Genomic DNA, 24547 nt, shown 5'->3' on the forward strand with positions numbered 1-24547 from the left:
TTCACTAATCTATCTCTAAGCAAATTAAATAGGCAGGTTGGAGAGACAACAATATTATTTTCAGATCATCCTATAGAAGGAATAGAATTGTCAAGCAATTCATTGTTGTTGCCTTTCGCTGGAGGAATCTGTTTCCTAAATCGTATAGGCTTTGGGGGATTATTAAGAAACTTTGGGAAACTGTGAATAAATGGAACAAACAATTATAAAGTTACTCTTTCCTTTATGTCAGTTGGAGTTTGTTATTTCCCCAATTATTTTAATTTGATACATCAGTTGGGTTTGAGTTGACTTAAGAGTCTGCATTTTCCTTCGGAGAATGTCTGTCATGCCTTCATTTTCCTGATGGGGTATTGACAAATGATTCAGTCATTATTGGAACATTCTAGCTGTACCTTTCTCCTTCAAAAAGCTCCTTACAAACAAAACAGATGTAGAGGGAAAGAGGGAAAATACAAAAGAAGTGAGACAAAGGGAATAATATAGATAGAATATAATTTATAATACAGATAGAAGGGAAATAAAAGAAGCCTCAAACAAAATTGGAGACTTTTTAATTCTATGGGTTTCAGGGCCTGTGGGTTCACACAGGTATATAGACCCGCAGACCTTGGTTTGGGTCGGTTGCCCCGGTCTCCACTAGCCCGCCCACTTCTTCTTAAGCGGAGGCTTTGATGAATCTGCAATTTACTTGAGCACTTCGGCGAGTGGAGCCAGACAAACATTTTTTTCTAGTGTGGCGTCCGCCGCCCTCCGCTTCAACTTAAAAATAGTAAAACTGGGACGTGGAGCTCTGGATTTTGCCTTCGTTGGGAGCCGAGGAAGATGATGGCGACGACAAGGAGGGTGAGGAAGAGGGCTCTCTTTCCTCTCTGCGAATAGTGAGAGATGCCTCGTGTCCAGTAAGATTGGAGGTCATTGCCTCAAACCAAGCCAACCCCAGCCAGTTTGCGATTCGTCTCCTGCGCCGGGCAGAACCGCCTCTAACCTCTGGAGAGGGCAGAGGCTCGCACGTTCATTCACTTCGGCTTCGCTTATGGGACAGGAATCACCCGGCCCCACGAGTGCCAACTCAGAAATAAGCCCCCCTATTTTCAGTGGGGGCTGACTCCTGCGGGGAATTTAGCTCTGCCTGGCTGGTATACAGGAGAACGCACACCCCTGCCTAAGATTGCACCTCGACGGCTGTGCTTTCCTTTTTGCCCGCTGAGACGAGATCCCCTGAGCCGCGGGATCGACTGCGCTCTGCTTTCTTCCGCAAATCGACGTAGGATCGTTCGAATGACAGCCGTATCTTTTCCGTCGCTGTCCCGTTCCAAGCTCTGAAGGCTCCTTTTCATAGATGGGAAGATATTGTCTGCCTAGATATACAGTAGTAGGAAAACTAATATATGTAGAAAAAAGTGTAAGGATCCAGTGTTCGCACTACACCGCTCATCATCCACAGCGATTTTAAAATGTGCTCTTCCAGTAGATTCGAGGATTTCAGAAGAGACCGAATATAATGTTGACCTTGAAGTCTCACTGTGTAGCCCATTCGCTCCCTACTCTAACTGTAGTTCTCTTAAGTATAAAATGCCCGTTCGTGAGTCTAAAGATCTTAAATCCGCTCGTATTTTCTCAGCTTAGACCAGGGATCCTTAAAGATTTTGCTATCAGACCTCTCTTTAGTGTAATCTTGATGAACCCACGTGCCCTAAAAATCCAAACACTACAAGGAACAATGAAAAAAAAAAAACAGGTTTCACCTCAGCCCATTTTAAACAAAATGAAAACCACAAAGCTAACATGCCACCCGCTATGTACTTCTCTTGGACGGGACCAAGTCCTTATCATCTACTGTATCTGAGTTCTCATGCCTAGAAGAATGAAAAATCAGGTTTCACTTCCCCTCTAAACTGAACAATTGCTTGGATTTAAATGTGGGTGATTTTAAAACGCAATATTTAATCGGTCTTGCAATTTGGAGCATTAGCCTTGCTATCGGGAGCCATTCACTAAGGGATAAATCAAATAACGCTCTGCCATTTTGGTTTAGGAAATTTCAAAAACAGCAACACCGACCACCCTATATTCCAGTTAAATAAAATAACAACCAACGTCCACTTAATTCAACTTTGGTCAAACCCAACATTGAATGCTTTAGAGTTCTACATTGAACAACATTTTATTTATCTCACACACACAAGCCCAAAAAAAAACACTTGAATAAGCATATAGATAAACTGTGGAAAGCTTAAATGCCAATAGTTGAAGCTAGCCCTATTGCAACAGCCCTTTGCCAAAACAGCTCAGCAAAATCCCCATATCAAGACAAGCTTTCTATTTTAAAAAAAAAGTCTGTCCTTTTTTCTGTGCAGGCTGAACCAGCTGAAGGCTGTTCTTATCCCAATTTGCCTAATTGGATTCCCTGAGCCCTGGGTATTATTAAGATTCTTGGATTATAGTTGCCAGGACTGAAAAAAAATGATTCAATGTTGTTGAAATTCAGTACAGCATAGCGATAGGGGCCAGGCTGCCAATTTGTTGGTAAGCTTCCTCCCAATTGTATCTGGAGGCGGACAATCTCCTGACAATGTACCTCCTTCATCTTCATTCAGGATAAATGGTGCTTCTTCATTTCTGTGCTCCAAAATCTCCTTCCTTGCCCTGCTTCCTCCCTTCCCATTCACCCACAAGCCTGTTGCATGAAAAAAAGCACCAACCTATATTTAAATCGCCTTGGTTTTATTAGCACCAGTTTTCCAAGTACATGTGTTCTACTGAAACAGAAGAATCTCTAAAGATAATTTATTGGGAGAGAGAAAAAGAGAGCCTCTAGTCTAGTCTGTAATTGTCCTTTTAGAAACATACTCACAGACACTCAGTACATGGAGGAGGAGGAGGAGGAGGAGGAGGAGGAGGAGGAGGAGGAGGAGGAGGAGGAGGAGGAGGAGGAGGAGGAGGAGGAGGAGGAGGAGGAGGAGGAGGAGGCTCTACCAGCCAGTTTTATGCTGTTTTGTGTAGTTTATGTTCTGCTAGAGCTGGGGTCTTCAAACTTGACAGCTTTAAGACTTGTGGACTTCAACTCCCAGAATTCCTCCTCCAGTCATGTTAGCTCAGGAATTCTGGGAGTTGAAGTCCACAAGTCTTAAACCTGCCAAGTTTGAAGACCCTTGTGCTAGAGCCTTTGTTTTGCTCTGCTCTGAGGGTTTTTTTTTTTGGAAAATAGCAACTTTCTACCCAAACATGTATTAAGGCCTGCAGACTATTTTCCCCATCCAGGAGATTGTTTCATAGGGAACATTTCTGCATATTTCCTACTGCAATAGCCTTTAGACAATCGAGATAGTCCGCTTACTTTGTTCTCCCCATGTCTGTTTGTCAATCTGATGGCTCACCCTCCAAACATCTCTTGTGTTGTCCCTGGCCATTTTCTCCTTGGAAAATTTCTTATATGTTATGGTATCACCCAACTATCATTGTGTGCTATAAAGCCAGTGTGCATCACTTTTACATGAATACAGGAATGCATGGGAGAATGAAGGTAGAAGAGAATGTAAACTTCAAGTATGAAAGTGACCCCCATCCCTCCTCCTGCTATCTTTCTTCTGGGAGGGAGGGAAGGAAGGAAGGAAGGAAGGAAGGAAGGGAGGGAGGGAAGGAAGGAAGGAAGGAAGGAAGGAAGGGAGGGAGGGAGGAAGGGAAGGAGGAAGGAAGGAAGGAAGGACTTATATTCAGTCTAAGGGTCATTGCTTACTGATCTCTTTTTGCTATGGATGACTCCTTCATGGTCTTGTGTTTGTATGAAACTTAAGACCAGCCCAATAATTATAATCTGCCACTTACCAAACTCATTTAATAGTTCATAAAAATTAAATAGCATGCAACAACACAATTATTATATTCCTATAAAATGCAGCAATAATGAGAATGAGAAATGAGAAATTTAGTGTAGTGGCTGAAATGTAGTGCAGGGTTAGAAGCTAACTGGGTGGTTTTAGGCCAGTCACTTTCTCTCAGCCCAGCCCATCTCACAGGGTTATCATTACTGTGGGTAAAATAGGAGGTGGGAATATAGGATGTAGGCTGCTTTGAGTCAACTAAAAATAAAGGTGGGTTTGAAATCAATTAAGAAATAAGCCAACAGATCAACAAATACATTTTTTTCTTTGATATAGTTAAACTATAGAATCTGTAACAGATTATCCTAGGTGCTTTTGATTAAGAACAGCTAAATTGTGGCATGTTAATCTGACGGGTTATCTTTTCCTTTAATCTGACTCTGAAGGCATTATTCTGATAGATGTTAATTGGTGAAGCTGCTCATATTCATGTCTCAGAAGCTTTATTAGCGGCTTCTAAAATATCAGTCTGGCTATTCAAAACAGGGATACATGACCTCTGGCCCCCAAGATCTGCCCTCAATGCAGTGGGTGCAGCTTCTGAGCCACTGACTCCAAATTGCAAATCTGATAGAGCGGGGGATGGTTAAATAGATGGGAGCAATCCTATTAACCATGTTTCATTAATTTCATTTCAACTAGCTGCATTTAAATTCAACCAGAAATAATGTATGCTCTCCAAATTCAGCCCTTGATCTACCGCTTAAGGGCTACATTTGACAAAGGCTGCACATCCCTGTATCAAATACAGAAAAATAGAAAACTCAGTTCTTGATTTTTCATTTAATCTTGCAAGATTCTGTTATCATGTATTGTTTTTTGAAAGGCAAAAAATTTTAACTAGTAAGAAATATAAGCTGGATAATAGAATGAGAAGGAGAAATTGGGATAAGATATGAAGTTGAGCAGATAACGTAAATATACATATTACAATTTGGAAATATTTTGTATGTCCTACTGGTTTTTCCAGAAAATTTTTTTATGTTATTATGACTTGATTGTCTGTGTGTTCTGTAAAGTTAATAAAATTTGTTTTTTTTTTAATTTAGCCATGTTTTCTGATTGATTTCTTGAACTGGTGGGTCTGACATTAATACTGCAAATCTGAATGCTATGGAAAAATTAACATAGAGCAGGCAGACTGGTCTTACATTAAGGAAAACCTGTGGCTGATGAACAAGCCTTATGTAAGTAGGTAGAGTAGTGATTACAAACCTGACCAGTTTCCAGTTCTGTGGACTTCAATTCCAGAATCTCCAGGTCTGATGATTACAGCTGGGGAACTCTGTTAGTCTTTCCATCTTGGAGTCACCTAGATTGAGAAGCATTGATCTAGTCATACATATGTAAATCCCATTGCAAGCCATCCATGAAGAAGTAAGTTACCAGGAGGACAAATCAAGACTTTCCTTGTCGAAACTTGCCTGGCAGACTTTGTACTCTTTGTGTTTCAAGAACTGCGGTCCAAACGCTTGCAAAGCACTGAGTTGTCCTTTTTTTTTGCAACAAGGAAGGTGATTGGTCCTCTCTCCCCTTAAATCTAACCTAGCATATTCCCTTTTTTTTTTTTTTTTTGCTGTGGATTTCCTCCTGTCCAAGATGCCAAGAAGCCTCCATTCTTCTGAAACTTCCCAACCCTCTTAGACTCACCATCTAATCTTTATCTGTTATTTCTTTCCAACCATAAGTAACATGTTGTTAACTGCAAGGCCACTCACAACAGTATATAAATTAGTAAAACCAATATAAAACCAACAACCATTTAAATTGCCCATACAAACAAGCATCACCATAAATATAATGTATCAACTTCAGAGCAAAATAAAAAAAGAACTATAGGTAGATTTCCTTCTTCTGCCAACAGGTGAAAAATGCTTTCATGTGTACAGAAACTTTCCTTGACTACACCGAAGAATGGAAAAATGGAAGAAGAGAGTATTATATACCCTGCCTTCAAGCCCTGATTTATACCTAATAAAGAAATATAAATTTAAAAGGAAATAAATTGTTCCTAATCCTGGACATTTGCCTCATACACTGGCCTTATTTGAGGTGTTGCACGATGTCATTTGTGTTAATGATATTGCCTTTAGTTTTCCAAGTCAGACTTGGAGAGTGCTTCTATTGAAAGAAAAAAATTGTCATATAATAAAAGCTAGATACAGTGATTAAGACACCAACTTGTAGTTTCACAAATCAGGACATCGTGTCAATTTCATATCCTAAAACAAATACACAAATTGTGACACACACACACACACACACACACACACCTTCATGTTCCACTTGCAGAACCAGCCAAAACCTGTTGTCAGCTTGGCATGTGAGAAAGTTGCAGGAAGTCTGGACAGGAATGAAACAGGCTTTATTTAATTAATACCATTTTAAATATGGTTACCATCAATTCAGTTTGAATATTTATTCTGTTAAATCCCAGGTCAACTGTAGCTTTCAACTCCAAATCTGGCCTATTTGAAAAGCATGTCCAACCATTCCTAATAAAGATGCCTCTCCTATCAAGAAAATATTGTTTTTATCAACAAGAGTAAAATACAAAACAATAAAACAGAAAAACATACTCCAACACTAACAAAAAAATGACCCAAATATCAAATAAATCTAACAGTAAACATAAAGATTTGTTTTTCAATCAAACCTTCTTGAAATGAAAAAAATTTAATGGATTTTTCATTTCAAGAATATTGGATGGGGGGGAACATTTCTGCAATTAGGTATATTCCCATCCTATTATTTTCTCCAAGCAGGTATATCTTCTCCTTTAACAGAAACTCTCAGAGCAATCTAGATGTAAGGATGAGAAATAACTAAAGGTACCTGGAAAATGATGCAATATTGTTCCTTTTATGCTGCTTTCTTGGTATTCTTAAAAACGTGTTGGGAACAGGTTGCTGTAATCTGCATGCTAAAATTGCTGGCAGAAAGGTATCTATGCTGTTTTAATCCTGTTTTCATACATTTGTATTTTATGTTGCTTTGCAACTCAGATTATTATATGAGACACAAATGACCAGGTTCATGATATTCTACTTTGGACACTTTATGTAAATACTTTCATGATGAGATCCTCCAACAGTGAATGATCAGGTTGAAGACAGATCATCATGGGAAAAAAATCTATGTGATTGCTAAGAACCACTACTGAATTGATGGCACATCAATCAATCACTATGTTATTTTGGAGCTATTTGTGGAAAAGTATAACAGAAATGTAACAATTGATACATTTATGCTTTGACCAAGTGTGGATTTCAAGCCAAGTCTTCTTTCTTCTAATTTATTATGCAAAAAGTCTATGTCAAGTGCCGGGAAAATCAGGAGATTCAGTAAGTTCAAATGAGTATAAAGATTTATTGCAACCTTAAGCTCCCTACAAGAATCTGACCAACTAACAGTCAAGGAAAATGAGTGGGGGGATAAGAAAGGCATTGAAGGAGGGCTGGACTTAGATCTCTTGTGGGAACACAGGGACTTGTGACTTATGATGCATTTGACCCCTCCCTTGGGCTCAGCCTGGTCATCTCCAATAGCCTACAGTACAATGACACACCCACTTGCACAGGGATATCTACCATAATAACTTTAATTCATCTAACCCAGAGGTCTTCAAACTTGGCAACTTTAAGACTTGTGGACTTCAACTCCCAGAATTCTCCAGCCAGCATAGCTCCAGCATAGCATAGCTGGCTGAAGAATTCTGGGAACTGAAGTCAAGAAGTCTTAAAGTTGCCAAGGTTGGAGACCTCTGATCTAACCCAATATGTATTATCCAAAGAGAGAAAGCACTGAAGATGTCCTGATTCTCCCCAGCCTCACTCAAGTTTTGTGAGTAGATTAACAAGTGGCAGGACATTTTTAAACCAAAAAGAAAATCACAAGAGCAGCCACACAAAATTAGAATGATTTTTCCCCCTCATTTCCTCTCCCAAAGAGGCATTAGTTTATGCATATCTGCTGGGGAGAATGTGCTATCCTTCTGAGAATAAATGGTCTTCAGCCTACAGAATTAAAGGTTTTTCTTTTTTTAATTGGTGGACATTGAACAGTAAGACTCATATGTCTCACAAGAATGTCTTCCATGGAAGAAGGATCTCCTCAATTCACAAAATAGGTTTCACAAAAGACATAATCAGTAATAAGCCACTTATTTACTAGAAGGCAGACTCAGACAGTCTCTCTGAACTCTTACAATGTTCTCCACTATCTCACCTTAGCTTTGACATTTTTTCTACGCAAAGAACACCCTTGAAAATAAGCAAGACTCAGCCACCAACTAATTGCATTTGTTAAGAAGGTCTTTGATGCTGTCAATCCTTTTGAGGCAGGAAACAAACCCCATATAAAATACTAGAAATCTACTGATATGGGCTGTCATGGAATTGCCCAGCAGCTGTCCAGATGAAGTCAGGGATAATGGCACAGATGTGTAGTTTCTTTATATACATACATACATACATACATACATACATACATACACACACACACACACACATACACGCATACACTGCTCAAAAAAATAAAGGGAACACTTAAACAACTCAATGTAACTCCAAGTCAATCACACTTCTGTGAAATCAAACTGTCCGCTTAGGTAGCAACACTGATTGACAATCAATTTCACATGCTGTTGTGCAAATGGAATAGACAACAGGTGGAAAGCATAGGCAGTTAGCAAGACATCCCCAATAAAGGAGTGGTTCTGCAGGTGGTGACCACAGACCACTTCTCAGTTCCTATGCTTTCTGGCTGATGGTTTGGTCACTTTTGAATGCTGGCGGTGCTTTAACTTTAGTGGTAGCATGAGACGGAGTCTACAACCCACACAAGTGGCTCAGGTAGTGCAGCTCATCCAGGATGGCACATCAATGAGAGCTGTGGCAAGAAGGTTTGCTGTGTCTGTCAGTGTAGTGTCCAGAGCATGGAGGTGCTACCAGGAGACAGGCCAATACATCAGGAGACGTGGAGGAGGCTGTAGGAGGGCAACAACCCAGCAGGACTACTACCTCTGCCTTTGTGCAAAGAGGGACAGGAGGAGCACTGCCAGAGCCCTGCAAAATGACCTCCAGCGGTCCACAAATGTGCATGTGGATGCTCAAATGGTCAGAAACAGACTCCATGAGGGTGGTATGAAGGCCCGACGTCCACAGGTGGGGGTTGTGCTTACAGCCCAACACCGTGGAGGACGTTTGGCATTTGCCAGAGAACACCAAGATTGGCAAATTCACCACTGTGCCCTGTGCTCTTCACAGATGCAAGCAGGTTCACACTGAGCACATGTGACAGACGTGACAGGGTCTGGAGACGCCATGGATACCATTCTGCTGCCTGCAACATCTTCCAGCATGACCAGTTTGGCAGTAGGTCAGTAATGGTGTGGGGTGGCATTTCTTTATGGGGCCGCACAGCCCTCCATGTGCTCGCCAGAGGTAGTCTGACTGCCATTAGGTACCGAGATGAGATCCTCAGACCCCTTGTGAGACCATATGCTGGTGCGGTTGGCCCTTGGTTCCTCCTAATGCAAGACAATGCTAGACCTCATGTGGCTGGAGTGTGTCAGCAGTTCCTGCAAGATGAAGGCATTGATGCTATGGACTGGCCCGCTCATTCCCCAGACCTGAATCCAATTGAGCACATCTGGGACATCATGTCTCGCTCCATCCACCAACGCCACATTGCACCACAGACTGTCCAGGAGTTGGGGGATGCTTTAGTCCAGTGTGGGAAGAGATCCCTCAGGAGACCATCCGCCACCTCATCAGGAGCACACCCAGGCATTGTAGGGAGGTCATACAGGCACGTGGAGGCCACACACACTACTGAGCCTCATTTTGACTTGTTTTAAGGACATTACATCAAAGTTGGATCAGCCTGTAGTGTTTTTTTCCACTTTAATTTTGAGTGTAACTCCAAATCCAGACCTCTGTGGGTTGCTAAATTTGATTTCCATTGATAATTTTTGTGTGATTTTGTTGTCAGTACATTCAACTATGCAATGAACAATGTATTTAATAAGAATATTTCATTCATTCAGATCTAGGATGTCTTATTTTTGTGTTCCCTTTATTTTTTTGAGCAGTGTGTATGTATGTATGTATGTATGTATGTATGTATGTATGTATGTATTCAGCTTTGTTTGGGTAAGAAACCACAAAGATAAGAAACCACAAAGATAAAATTGACCTGGAAAACCAAGGCATATATGAAGTCTCCTGTGCATCATGCCCTGCCACATACATTAGATAGACCAATAGAAGAATAAGTACACACCTAGATGAACACAAAAATACAGTAAAAAAGCTGGAACACACTTCCTCACTAGTCCAACACATGAAAGCCACAGGTCATAGCATCAACTTCAATGGCACCAAAACCCTAGCCACTATAGAAAACCCCAGCTACAGAATTATCAGAGAAGCCATAGAGATTGAAAAAAGACCTGAAAGCATGAATAGAAGAGATGACTCCACCAGACTGTTAATTATCTGGAAGCCTGCACTCTCAAACAAAAAAATCTCCACACCACTAGCCAGGCAAACACCTGGGCACAAACAGATCCCCCCTGATACCTCCAGCTCAAACACACCCCAACCAGGCACCCAGATGAAACCTAGCTTCCTAATAAATGATAGCTGTCCATTACTCGGAGCCAAGCTACACTAAAAGCCTCCAATACAGGAACACAATGTTGCCAGCCAATCAAGACAAAAAAAGCCACAAAACAGACAGAAGATATTAGAAACACCAATCAAGCAGAACACAGCAAACTCCAAGACCAATAAACAAAGACCAAGACTCCCAACCAATCAGGATGAAGAAAAAACCATTCTGGCACAGCAGTAGGCTAGCCCCAAATTTAAAACTGAAATGACTTATATTTATTTATATTTATGTATGTATGTATGTATGTATGTATTTAGGATTTAAACGTACAGCAGTCTTGGCTATCATCCAGAAAAAACTAACGCAAGATAGTCAGAATAACAGGAACACCATGACGTAAATCACACAGTATACAGAACACACAGAAGAAAAAGGCAAGGAAATGGGGGAAATTCCCCCTTTGCACTTACAGCAACCCATCATAATGTAGATTGCATCATGCATGACTCAGCACTCTCTAACTAACCAACTATAACTGTGTGTTCTGGCCTATTGTACACTTTACTGTTCCAGCTATTAAATTTAACATTTTAACAAGGCTATAATAACAAACCCTTGAAAGCCTGGAAGAGTTTCCCTGATCTTTCTGCTGATTCCAAAGAGAACCCTTGAGAAACCAGAAAAACATGAACTGTCCTATCTGCTAAGTTCTCTTAGGTCCCAAGAACCAGGATAGGAAATGATGTTTAATGTAAGCAAGTTAAGCTTTGTGGAGTACCCTGGCTCCATTTACTTCCCACCAAGCATCACCTGTGGCAGGAAAAACTATCCCCATTTGATCTTCTTAAATTATAGTGGCCCAGGGATGAAGGAATATAGATAGAAGCTTGGGACCTTTCAAATTGCCAGGTGAAAAAATTGAAGGGATAGAGGTGCTTCATGTCTTCTCTGAACATGAGTCTAGTATTCATTTAAAAGTGCATTAGATCCATGTTTGTAAATATTCAAATTGCCATGTCATAGGAATTAAAGAGGGCTTGCAAGCATCATCAGTGCTTCTTCCTGCCTCATGCCATTCCCTACCTCTTTATCAAGGACTGTCAGGTTAGTAGACATAGAGAAGTACTGTACTGTATGTGGGATTAGCAAGGGGGGGCAAACAATAGCAATAGCACTTAAATTTATATACCGTTTCACTGTGCTTTACAGCTGACTCTAACTATATGGAAGGATACACACACACACCCTTCCATATAGTTACACCAAGAGTCTTCAAACTTGGCAAGTTTAAGACTTGTGGACTTCAACTCCCAAGATTCCCAAACTAACATGACTGGAGGAAGAATTCTGGGAGTTGTAGTTCACAAAGTCTTAAAGCTATCAAGTTTGAAGACCCCTGAGTTACACACTTACCTCTTAGTCTTCAAATAAATAGTTGGCTGAACAGCTAAGAGCAGAGTCCTCTCCTAAATTTCCCAGCACTCAACTAATAAGCCATTCATAGAAGAGATGAAAATGTTCATTTACAACATGAAGCAATCCAAGGTTTATTACGTTGGCATACAAAATTCAATCCCCCCATGATGACAATTGATTTGGGTGCAAAACACTGGGCTTGTCAGCAGTACAAAAACATCAGGTGTGTATAAAGAGTTCTCTACTCCTACATGTATGAAAAACACTGTACTAACTTTGTCATTATGTCTCAGTGAATGAATAATGTTTTCAATTTGTCTTCTACAAATCAGACATGAACTCCCTATGACAGCTCCAACTCTTTCAGCCGTAAAGTTTTCCAGGTGACGAGATCGTCACATGCCAATGTGAGTTCAAGAATCTTAACATGCTTCCCCATGTGGTTAGTTTGTAGTTTAAATCATTGGTGTGTAGAGAGCCAAATGCTAGTGGGAAGGTTTCTAATCTAGGTTTCACCCTTCCAAGCTAGTTTTCTATATTGCATGTACAGAATGTTACTTTTTTTTTTTAAATGGAGGAATACTCAACCATGCAATCTTTCACATGGAGAAGTGTCTAGGAACAATTTCACTAAATGCTGAACTATTAATTCAGCAGCCTCTGAGAGTCAGTAAATAATGCTGGGAGAGAGACAGCTGAAAGATATATTCAGTGTTACCATTTTTCAGAGGTTTCATGTTCAAAAGCCTCCTTCCTCTTAATCACCTACAATCTCCATTGATCTTTCTTGCTTGGCTGCATTCTTCTATTGTATTCATAGATAATTTATAGTACCCTGAGTTCTCAAGCATGATTTAAAATACCTGCTGAAACATTGACTTTTTTTAAAAAAAACTCTTGTTCCAAGTTGCTGTGAAATCCAATATTTTGTTGCTTTTTTATTTTGGTGTGCAAATGTTAGTGGGCACGCAGAAGGCAGGAAAGAGGAGACTGGAAACCTTTATCCCTAGTTCAACTGTTGACATTTTCTGAGGTTCATATGAATTTGCAAAAAATTAGCATGGTGAACTCTGGAATCTTTGAAAACAACCATGCATGAAGAAATCCACTTGGTGGATTCTTTCATGAAACAGAACAGCTGAACTACAGCAGACAGGGGTTGCTCTTACAGTATTTTCCCCTTGTATACTACAATGTACACTGGTTTGTTTGGGGGGGTTGTAGTACAGGAATGGTGAATGTATGGATCTCTCTCGCCCCCACCCCCACCCCACCTCAAAAAGGAAGTTGTAGAATGTACTGTAATTATTAGGCTCATCCTTGTGAAACTGATGATCTCTAGATATATTTAGTCCTGTAACTAACTGGACATCTCTCTACATCTGGAAGATACCAGGCTGCTATAGATAGGTATAGCATATATGATCACTAGGTGGTAGCAAAGGGATGCAGAAAAATGATTTGCTACTATCTAGCAGTTGTCTTTAGGGCCCATCTTTGATACTCTTACCTTAGGCTCTCCCCACCCAACAAGCATTCAACCATGACACAACTATACAACCCAACAATCTCTCTTTTCATGCAATTTTATTTCACCCTCATCCTACATGTGAGACAGGCTTCAACTGTCCTTAGCTGATTGCTGCTAAAATGGCTGTTCCACCCTTGTCCTAATATTTGCCCTAAGTGAATAGTGTTTATTAGGCTTTGTCAGCATGTGTTATACATTCTGATAGTTTGCAGAGAGGATAAGAGGCTGCAAATGACTTGAACAAGCAACAGGAGAGGGATCTGCCATGGAATAGCCAATGTCATGCCAGCATAATTTTCTGCTGATGCAAAGATGTTTGAAGAGCACTTTAAGCTCAGGACAGGTTCTTTGATTAACACTGATTTTATCAGCAACTGGTTAAAACACAAAAGGAGTTTGCTGCTCACTGCCAAAAGAAGACAACTCATTCCATAAAACAGCACAAAGGGAACATAGATAATCACAATAATTCATTATGTAAATTGATATAGACAGATAATCATAGATTGCTTCCCAGTAAGAAGGCTGAGACTAAATAATACACGTGCTTAAATTGCTTTTGAAAAACTACCTACAGATAGGTACTTTGAAAGCCTCAGGTCTCCTTTATTTAATCTTTAAATAGGTCTTGGAGTGGACTGCCTTTCAAATGCTTCGTCTGATAAGAAGCCCTTCTACTTCTTATGATCCTGGTACAAATTCCTTGTTCTCCACCTTCTTGATCTATGAAGAAAGTGTTGCTTCTGAATTCAAAATGGATGCTTCATCCCTGGAGAAAATAGATTTTTCTAGTGGAACTTCCTACTGCAGAGTTCTCAACACTCCAGCCATTTAGTAAGTCTTGATTAACTTGTATTTGATTTTATGAGTCTTTTGGATAGTCTGTTTTATAGGCTTTTATAATGTAAGTAGCATACATAGAGGATAGTTAACTTTATTTTAGAATGTCAGAAATCCATGTTTAATTGGAGCATTATTATCACTAATTAGTAAAAGCAATGGTGGTGGCATTAAGCCTTCAAGCCTTACAATTCTCCTGACCCTATTTTTCTCTTTTTTTCTGTCATCTTATGAAATATTGTATTTTTTCCTTTTACCAGATAAACCTGAAACTCTTTTCCTGTCTAGTTTACTAGTTTTGACCGTGTTCTGAAACAAAGAGGTAGGAGGTAAGAGATGAGCCACATCACTTACATCCCAGGTATTATTTGATTATGTGCCATCAAGACAATATTGATTCTTAGTAACCCCATAGATAGATTTCTCCATGACAGTCTACTCCAAACCTGATATTTCAGGTCTTCCAACAGTACACACATTGCCCAAGACTTTATACCAAAGGTAGATTCGAACATTCTAGAACAGAGGTCTCCAACCTTAGCAACTTTAAGATTTGTGGACTTCAATTCCCAGAATTCCTCAGCCAGCAAAGGAATTCTGGGAGTTGAAGTCCACAAGTCTAAAGTTGTCAAGGTTGGAGACCCCTGTTCTAGAACACCTTTAACCATCCTGTTCTGTTCTAAATTCTATAGAGGCTAGATAACATTTTTATGATATAAGAAGAGGTTGGTCTGTAGCAAGTAAGGGAACTACACTAAAACCACAGGATCATGGTGAAAGGATTCTTAATAACAATACAAAATGTAAAGACCTTACCAATTCAGGAAGGCAAACCTATGCCTTGAACAGGCTGATAGGGAGGAGGTAGATGGGATCATGGATATCCACATAGGGATTGGAATGCTTGATCTGTCCATCTCTGAAGAAAATCAAAGAAAGAAGATGATTTCCTGGTAAAGATTATGTAAACAAGAGGAAAAGTGGCCATATTTGTACCCTTCAGTGTCGATGCATGTCAATTAAGCACAACTCAAAAGTTTCCAATGACCCGTTTTTTAAATCCCATCTTATTAGTATCATGAGTCATAGTAATTAATTCATAGACTTTTGAAATGGTATTTGGATGTTCTCAGCATGAATGGAAAGGGGAAAATTCTGATCTCTTAAAAGTGATTGGACATTTGCCATTGACATTAGTGATTTCTATATTGTGCCCACAGGGTTAGTGGTATTTTATATTACAGTAATTTATTGTATCTGTGCATTATACTGATCTGTATGTCATAAATATTTCAACATGGCTATATTAAACACTCTCACAAATATATAAACCTCATACCAGTAAACCAGCAACAGTCATAATAAAAGGGACAATAACAATATAGAGCTTCCAATCCAGTTAATGTGTGTGCCACTTTATATAAAAGCAATAAAATAAAATATAATAGTTCTATATTAAAAGTATGCATTGAATCCAACTGTTAAGGAAAAATGAGAAAAGAAGGGAAACCATATGTAAGAAATATCAATCATGAAAACTAGAAGCATAACTAGGGAAAGATATCAGTACAAATTCTGCATAATACTATAAGACAACTTTATCCAATTTTGTTCTGGAAACCCGCAAAGGTGGACATTTCTGGGAATTGCAATCCCAACATATATGGAGGGCACTATGCTTAACAAGGTTGCCATAAGGTAGTTGGGAAAGGAAATGATCTTAATGTTTTTTATAAGTTAGTAAAGTGTGGAAATCTCAAGCAGTCTTGAACAAACCATAGTGCAAGCACACATAACTTCCGATACCTTGCATCAGACCTCACATCAAGCCACTCTCCTGGTAGCTCTCCTTTGATGCTGGTAGCATCAAAGTCCACCCAACTCTCAACATTTCAAAACAAGACCCTATCAATCCTGGAGCTAGTGCCAGTCCACAATTTTGGCACTTTTGCTATAGTGTCATAGTCATACAACAGAATGAGCAGTAAATCTGGTGTACTGTTATAAACCTCATTGGATTCACTCAGCAAGCTAAGCCAAAGCCAGGCTAACCACTTTATGTCTTTGTGTGTTAACACAGCAACGAGAGGTTGCAGGCCTGGACCAGATAATGCAGGCATCATTGCTGCTATAAAGTCGTGGAAAGAACTGGAATTCCTATACAGAAGTTCATCTTTGAGAAGACATTAACTACAGGTGTTTCTTATTGTTACTGTAATGGATGGAATTGAAATTTATGAAATGAATTTTTGTTCTTATAATTTGTCCTAATTTATTAGGAAGAGACTTTCAAATCAACAAGCCTTTCTTCTCAACATTCAATTTATCTGCAAAGTAGCATTTTTCAATCATCACCCCCTAGCATCTATGTATAGGCTGATACAGACAATGGTTTAAATGCATCAAGCTTTTGATTTCTGGATTCCAATCATGATTTATGATCTTTCAAGTAAAACCTAGTAAGTCATCAAGGGTATGCACATTCTGTGCATATTAATGCACGTGCATGCACACACACACAAACACAGACACTTCCTGTTCTGTTTTTGGAAACTGTACCTGCACTACTGCTTCAGATTATCTGGCCCATCAAACTCCAACTGCAAGCAGCACTAATTATGCAACCTGTAATCAGGGCACTGAACATTAAGAAATAATAAGAATTTAGGGTGCCTTGGATAATATCAGGGATTGCTGATGTCAAAACCTGGGAGTGACCCATATAATAAACACTGCTTGCACATCCTTGAATTCCTGGAGGCACTTTTGTTCTCAGATGTGCAGCTATTTGGATTTGGGGAGAGATGAGGGGGAAAACAGGGACAAAAAGACTGGTGGTTCTATGAATATGTTAACTACTTCATGAATGAAGGGTTATTATAAACAAATGTTTATAAACAAATCATGTTTATAATATAGTTATGATTTTGTCTTTACTTCATGCAAATCTTACACCATGTGTTCATAGCCAACACATCATCTGACTTTCTAGGGAGTGAGAGGTTTTACCACATAATTATTGGTACATAATTGTAATAATAAAAAATAAAGTAACTGACAGAAGCTACTGGATTGAATGGTATCGTAACATGCAAAGGTTGCCAGTTTGCTTCTGGATCTAATTCAAGGTATTGATTTATTTCTTTTTGTATGTACATACCAGAAGGCATAGTGTTGTGGTTGAGCAATGAGAGGCTAGACCAGGGCTTGGATGCAACAAGACTTTATTGTAGCAATAAAGGACTGAACGTGTTAGCCCTGCCTGGAGCAGGCTCACAGCGATCAGCGGCTGGCCGGACCCTGCAGCTGGCTTTTATAGCCGGCTGTCGAGGGAGGCCAGCCAATGAGGGGCAGCAAACGCCCCCGCAGCATGAACGGACCTGGGTGGGGACTTTGGCAAGTTCCAGGGACATAACACATAGTATGTATATGTATGTGGTTATATGTATGTATGTGTGTTTTATTTGTTTGTTAGATTTATGTGCCTCCCATTCCATCTCATTTATCACCTTTAAACCCTTTCATTACCTGTGGAGCCATCTCACCCCAGTGGGATTAGTCCACTGCAGTCACTCCAGCAGAAGGGGCATGCTGTAGGCTTTAATTCTGGCTAGTGATGTCTATGAAAAGAGCCTTTTCCACTGTGACCCCTTCCCTTAAAAACATCTGGCCCCTGGAGGTGAGATTTGCCCACCATCCTCTTGGCCTTCCAGATGGGCCTCAAAGCCTGACTCACCCAATTGACTTGCCATTTCAGTGAGGCACTTTCCATTGGAGGTGGATGGTAGAGTAAGAGAGAAGATTCCCACTGCACCCGTCTAATATCGTTGTTTCTAAATGTCTGCTACACTGGATATTTTAAACTTCTTTTGTTGGTCCTGGCTTTACTTGAAACAGTTGTTACTGGATGTTATTTTATCATACTTTCAAGGTTGCTTTTACGCCCTGCCTTAGGAAGGACATGATCTTGGAAGCTGATGAAAAAAATAAATTGAACAAATACATATTAGTTTGATAGAGTCAGTGCTGGGAGCTAACATGACCATCATTCCAAAGTTATGTGAAAGAAAACTTCTGTTAAAGCAAAAACAACTGTCCATTGATTTCCAGATATCAAAATAAGGACCAAAGGAATAAAGCTCTCTTAAAGGATCCCAACACAGTACTTAATGTAGTTGGTCATGTGAAAGGAGCAAAGACAAAAAGTGAACTTGCTTGTAAACACTGATTATGTTCTTTCTCTGAGTAATGTTGGTTTCTTCTCATAACTTTCCATGGGTGCAGTTCCATGATCATTTATGAGTCTGAAATGTTGTTAGCACTTAACATCTTTCTTTTTAAAAAAAATATTGCAGTGGTCATTGGGCTTTGCGTTTCAATTTTGCCTTTCATCCTCAGGATAGATACAAAATTTCTTCCTAGAACAATTAAAATAGAACTTTATTATTTATTTCTTTTCCATTTCTATAGCGTACCCAACTCAATCAGTTACTCTGGGCAGCTTACAATTCTAGAATTATAAAACAATTTAAAAAACATTAAAACAATAAAAACATCTGCAAAATAAATAAATAGATCAACAGATGATGCTGTTAACATGGCTCTGCGTTTCATTCTACAACACCTTGAATCTCCAAATACCTACGCAAGGGTCCTCTTTGTAGACTTCAGTTCAGCATTCAATACCATCATTCCAGACATTCTTCTAAGTAAATTAAACCAACTAGCAGTACCTGAACTCACTTGTAAGTGGATCATAAGCTTCCTAACAGACAGGAAACAGCAGGTGAAGCTAGGTGGAATCACATCGGATACCTGCACAATCAGCACAGGGCCCCCCCAAGGCTGTGTGCTATCTCCACTTCTCTTCTCTTTATATACCAATGACTGCATCTCAAACGAACCATCTGTTAAAATACTGAAGTTTGCTGATGACACAACAGTGATTGGTCTCATTTGAGAGAACAATGAATCTGCATACAGACAGGAGGTTATACAACTTGCCTCGTGGTATAACTGGAACAATCTGGAACTGAACACACTCAAAACTGTAAAAATGGTGGTAGAAGAAACCCTCCCATACTACCACCTCTTACAATACTAGACAACACAGTATCAACAGTAGAGACCTTCAAATTTCTAGGTTCTACTATATCACATGAGCTAAAATGGACACCTAACATCAAAAATGTCATCAAAAAAGCACAACAAAGAATGTTCTTTCTGCGCCAACTCAGAAAGCTCAAACTGCCCAAGGAGCTGCTGATACAGTTCTACAGAGGAATTATTGACTCTGTCATCTGCACCTCTATAACTGTCGAGTTTGGTTCTGCAACCCAACAGGACAGACACAGACTTCAGAGGATAATTAGGATTGCAGAAAAAACAATTACTACCCACCTGCCTTCAATTGAGGACCTGTATACTGCACGAGTCAAAAAGAGAGCTGTGAAAATATTTACAGACCCCTCACATCCCAGACATAAACTGTTTCAACTCCTTCTCTCAAAACGACGCTATAGAGCACTGCACACCAGAACAACTAGACACAAGAACAGTTTTTTCCTGAAAGCCATCACTCTGCTAAACAAATCATTACCTCAACATTGTTCAACTATTTATAAAGTGTACACTACTATTACTGTTAATCTTCTCACCACTCCTTCTCACCCATCCCCTCACACTTGTGACTGTATGACTATAACTTTGTCGCTTGTATCCTTACGATTTATATTGACTGTTTCCTAGTATGATTTGATTGTTGATTGTACCCTATGACTATCATTAAGTGTTGTACTTTATGATTCTTGATTCTAAAGGAATGTACCTTTTCTTTATGTATACTGAGAGTATTTACACCAAGACAAATTCTTTGTGTATCCAATCACACTTGGCCAATAAGTATTCTATTCTGCTCTATCTATCAGCAAAAAAATAGCAGCTCTAATGGTTAATTAATGAACACAGGCAGTCCTCAAGTTACAACAGTTCATTTAGCGACTGTTCAAAGTTACATCATCACAGGAAAAAAATGACTCATGACCGTTTTTCACACTTACGACCATTGCAACATCCCCATGGTCATGTGATCAAAATTCGGATGCTTGGCAACTGGTTTGTATTTATGATAGTTGCAGTGTTCCCTAATTGCAACTTTCTGACAATCAAAGTCAATGGGGAAGCCAGATTAATTTAGCAACTGTGTTACTAATTGAACACTTGTAGTGGTTCACTTAACTGTAGCAAGAAAGGTCGTAAAATGAAGTAAAATTTACTTCACGAATGTCTCACTTAGCAACAGAATTTTTGGGCTCCATCTTAATCATAAGCTGGGGATTACTTGTATGGACACACACTTCTATGTATTCTTTTATTTGGGGTAATCATTATTATTTTTTTTTTGCTAATGGCTGCATTCCTGAGAATTACTTTAGTGGGAGCCAATAGATTTTGCACCAGATCAACACACCCATGATTGGGGGATGGGGGGGATACAAGAAATGAAAAGACTCTTGTGTGCCTGGTCACTTCCATTTGGGGGAGCCAAAACACTGAAATTGATGGGCCTGGAGGAAGCTTTCGGTGCTTGTCTTCTGGGGCACCTGCTCTTGAAAAAGGAGTCCCGATTAGCCAGAAGGGATTGTATGTAATAAAGGATCAGACATGATTAGAGTAATATGCCCCAATTCATATTACTGATTAAGATGTTAAATTATGTCCTGAAACTTTGGAAACTCATTTTTAAGGAGTTATGGTTGTATCAGACCTGGGGTTTTGCAGAGAGAATTATTATGAGAAATTGATAAAATAGTAATATTCATGACACTAAAGACTGGATTTAAATGGGTGATAGTGGTGATCCCACAACCCTAACCCAGTCACCCGTTATTGCAAATCTGTTCATGGAAGAATTTGAATCCAGAGCCCTGGCAAATGCCACCCACAAACCCAAACTATGGCTAAGATACATTTGTTATTTGGCCCCATGGAAAAGAAAACCTAGACAATTTCCTAACACAACTAAACAGTACACACCCCAAAATCAAATTCACCATGGAAACGGAAACAAACAAACAACTACCATTCCTAGATGTACTAATCTACAAAAAAACAGATGGCACACTAGGACACACCATATACCAGAAGAAAACACACACCAACCGCTACCTCAACGCCCAATCCCACCACCACCCAGCACAGATAAATTCCGTAGCCAAAACACTAATTACCAGAACCAAACGCCTGGCAGACAAGGCACACATAAAGACTGAACTATGCACCCTGACTAAAGTACTGACAGCTAACAGCTTCCACAAAAGCAAAATCACCGGCTTGATTAATAAAAACACATAGAAATACAATAGAGACCCAGAAGATGAACAAACCTATGGAACAGCTGTCCTGCCCTACATAAGAGGAACAACAGACAAAATCAGCAAGATACTACACAGGCATCACATCAAACTGCCTTCAAAACAGAAAGGAAAAATAGCAGCCATCCTAAGAAACCCCAAAGATAAAATTGATCTAGAAAACCAAGGCATATATGAAGTCCCCTGTGCATCATGCCCTGCCACATACACTGGACAGACCAATAGAAGAATAAGTACCCACCTTGAAGAACACAAGAATGCAGTCAAAAAGCTGGAACACACTTCCTCACTAGTCCAACATATGAAAGCCACAGGTCATAGCATCAACTTCAATGGCACCAAAACCCTAGCCACTATCGAAAACCCCAGCTACAGAATTATCAGAGAAGCCGTAGAGATTGAAAAAAGACCTGAAAGCATGAATAAAAGAGATGATTCCACCAGACTGTCAATCATCTGGAAGCCTGCACTCACAAACAAAAAAACCTCTATACCACAATCCAGGCAAGCACCTAGACACAAACAGACCCACCCTTAATACCTCCAGCCCAAACACGCCCCAGCCAGCTACCCAAATAAAACCTAGCTTCCTAATAAATAATTATCATCCATTCACAAGAAACCAAGCTGCACTAAGAAACCCCAATGCACAAAACACAATGTGGCCAGCCAATCCAGAACACAGCAACTCGAAGACCAATAAAAACAGACCTAGACTCCCAGCCAATCAGGATAAGGAAAAAACCATTCAAATAAAGCAGAAAGCCAGCACCAAATTCAAACAAAAAATGGCTGCCAAGACTGACACACAAGATTAAAAAGAACCCAATACACAAGCCTGAGGATGGCAGATGAGATTCTGCCAAAACGTCGTTATAATAAAAGCACAAATATTAAGACGTGGGAAAATACCCAAAGAAACCTAAATACCATACATATAAATACCCGTGAAAACATAAGACAACACACATATATATATTTACACACACACATACACACACACACACACACACACACACACACATTAAGGAGATACAGGCTGAAAGTAATTTTTTTTAAAGGCTAGTTTTGATGGAGCCCAATCACAGTGACTAGTAAGTTTTCCTGCTTTGCTTGTCATGGAAGACACTCTTCCACAGAACAAGTCTGCCTCCTTGGCAAAGCTAGGTTATGAAGTGCCAGAATTTTGACCCCATAAATATTTTCTCATTTCTTGTGAAATTCAAAATTTGTAATATTACAAATATAGTTGGAGAGGGTAACAGAGGAGCAGAGCCAAATTAGGCATTTTTAATGTATTTTTGACAAACTAGGCCTAAAAAGTTCAACAACAATGTATTATGATACACAGCTGGAATAGTGGAGTTGATTCAGGCAGAACTAAAAGCCTTAGATAGGAAGATAGGAATGACAATAAACCATGCCCTACATCTATGCTGTGACACTGACAGACTCTACTTACCGAAGAAAATAGGTCGGCAAGGAATGTTGCAAGTATGCCAAACATTTGAAGGGGGCGGGGGGATGGCATTGGAAGAATATCTGAAGGACAGTGAAAAATATGCAGTGAAGGTAGCATAGCAGGAAGGTTTACTGCGCATTTAAGAGATGAGACTGGCTTATAAGAAAAACCAATTGAAGAACAGAAACACGTGGCAAGGTAAGTCTTATGGCCTCTACATTAAAAAAACAAAAAACAAAGCAGATAACAAGACCTGGCAATGGCTAAGAGCAGGAAAGTTGAAGAAAGAGACAGAGGGGCTAATTCTGGCTGCACAAGACCAAGCCTTAAGAACAAATGCAGATAAAGCCAGAATTGAGAAGACAAATGCTGCCTCTGTAAAGATGCTCAACAAATAGTGAACACCTACTTAGCTGCTGCAAGAGGATCACACAGATTGACTTACAAAACAACAACATGACAAAGTGGCAACAATGGTGCATTTGAATATCTGCAAAAAATACTACTTGCCTTCAAGAGAGAACTGGTGAGACCACAAAATATAGTTATAAAAATGAAGTTAAAGCACTTTAGGACTTTAGAATGCAAACAGACAAATGCCTGCCATGTAACACCCCAGACTTAAGAATTGTTGATAAGAAAGACAAAAAAAGTCTGGATAGTGGATATGGCAGTACTTGGAGACAGCAGAATGGAAGAGAAAGAACTGGAGAAAACCACAAAATATAAATTTTGTGCAAACAATTAGAATAAACATACGGCACATATATTCACCTTCATTCGTGAGAATTAGAATCAATGCAGCAAAAAAAAGCAAAAAATAGTACCAATAGTGATAGGCACTTGGGGTGCAATTTCAAAACATCTAGAGTGCCACTTGAACATCAGCATTGACAAAACCACCATCAGTCAATTGCAAAAGGAAGTTTTACTTGGAACAGCTTACACTTTGCAAGGATCCCTTTAATATTATTTATTAAACAACATCTGCCTGACCTTTAGGAAGGACTCAATAGGTGAAAAATGCCATATCCATTCTAAACATCTGGCTGACGAGACCAGCAATAAATTATTAAATGTAAATGTCTCCCAACTGCCAACTGTGACTCTGTCTCCTTTAAGAAAACGAAAAAAAGGAAATGCTGGGGAACAAGAGTGTCTTTTGGCACATGCCTAGGACAGAAATCTGTTTTGGCACCAAAACCTATCCTTTAATCTTTCACAGGCAGATCCATTCTTGCTTCTCCTCATGATGGTTTCCCATGGTCAAAGAGACTTCTAGATATCAGACTACAACACATGGGGATTTGTGATCTGGACATGTTTGTCACACTCCAGATGTGAGAGGGAAGAGAGAGAGGGAGGGGAGAGAAAGGGGGGAAGAAAGAGGAAAGACAGAGAAAGACAGAGAGGGAGGAAGGGA

This window comes from Pseudonaja textilis, chromosome 2 (assembly GCF_049901715.1).
Source record: "Pseudonaja textilis isolate UNSWEBS1 chromosome 2, rPseTex1.2, whole genome shotgun sequence".
Lineage (NCBI taxonomy): Eukaryota > Metazoa > Chordata > Lepidosauria > Squamata > Elapidae > Pseudonaja > Pseudonaja textilis.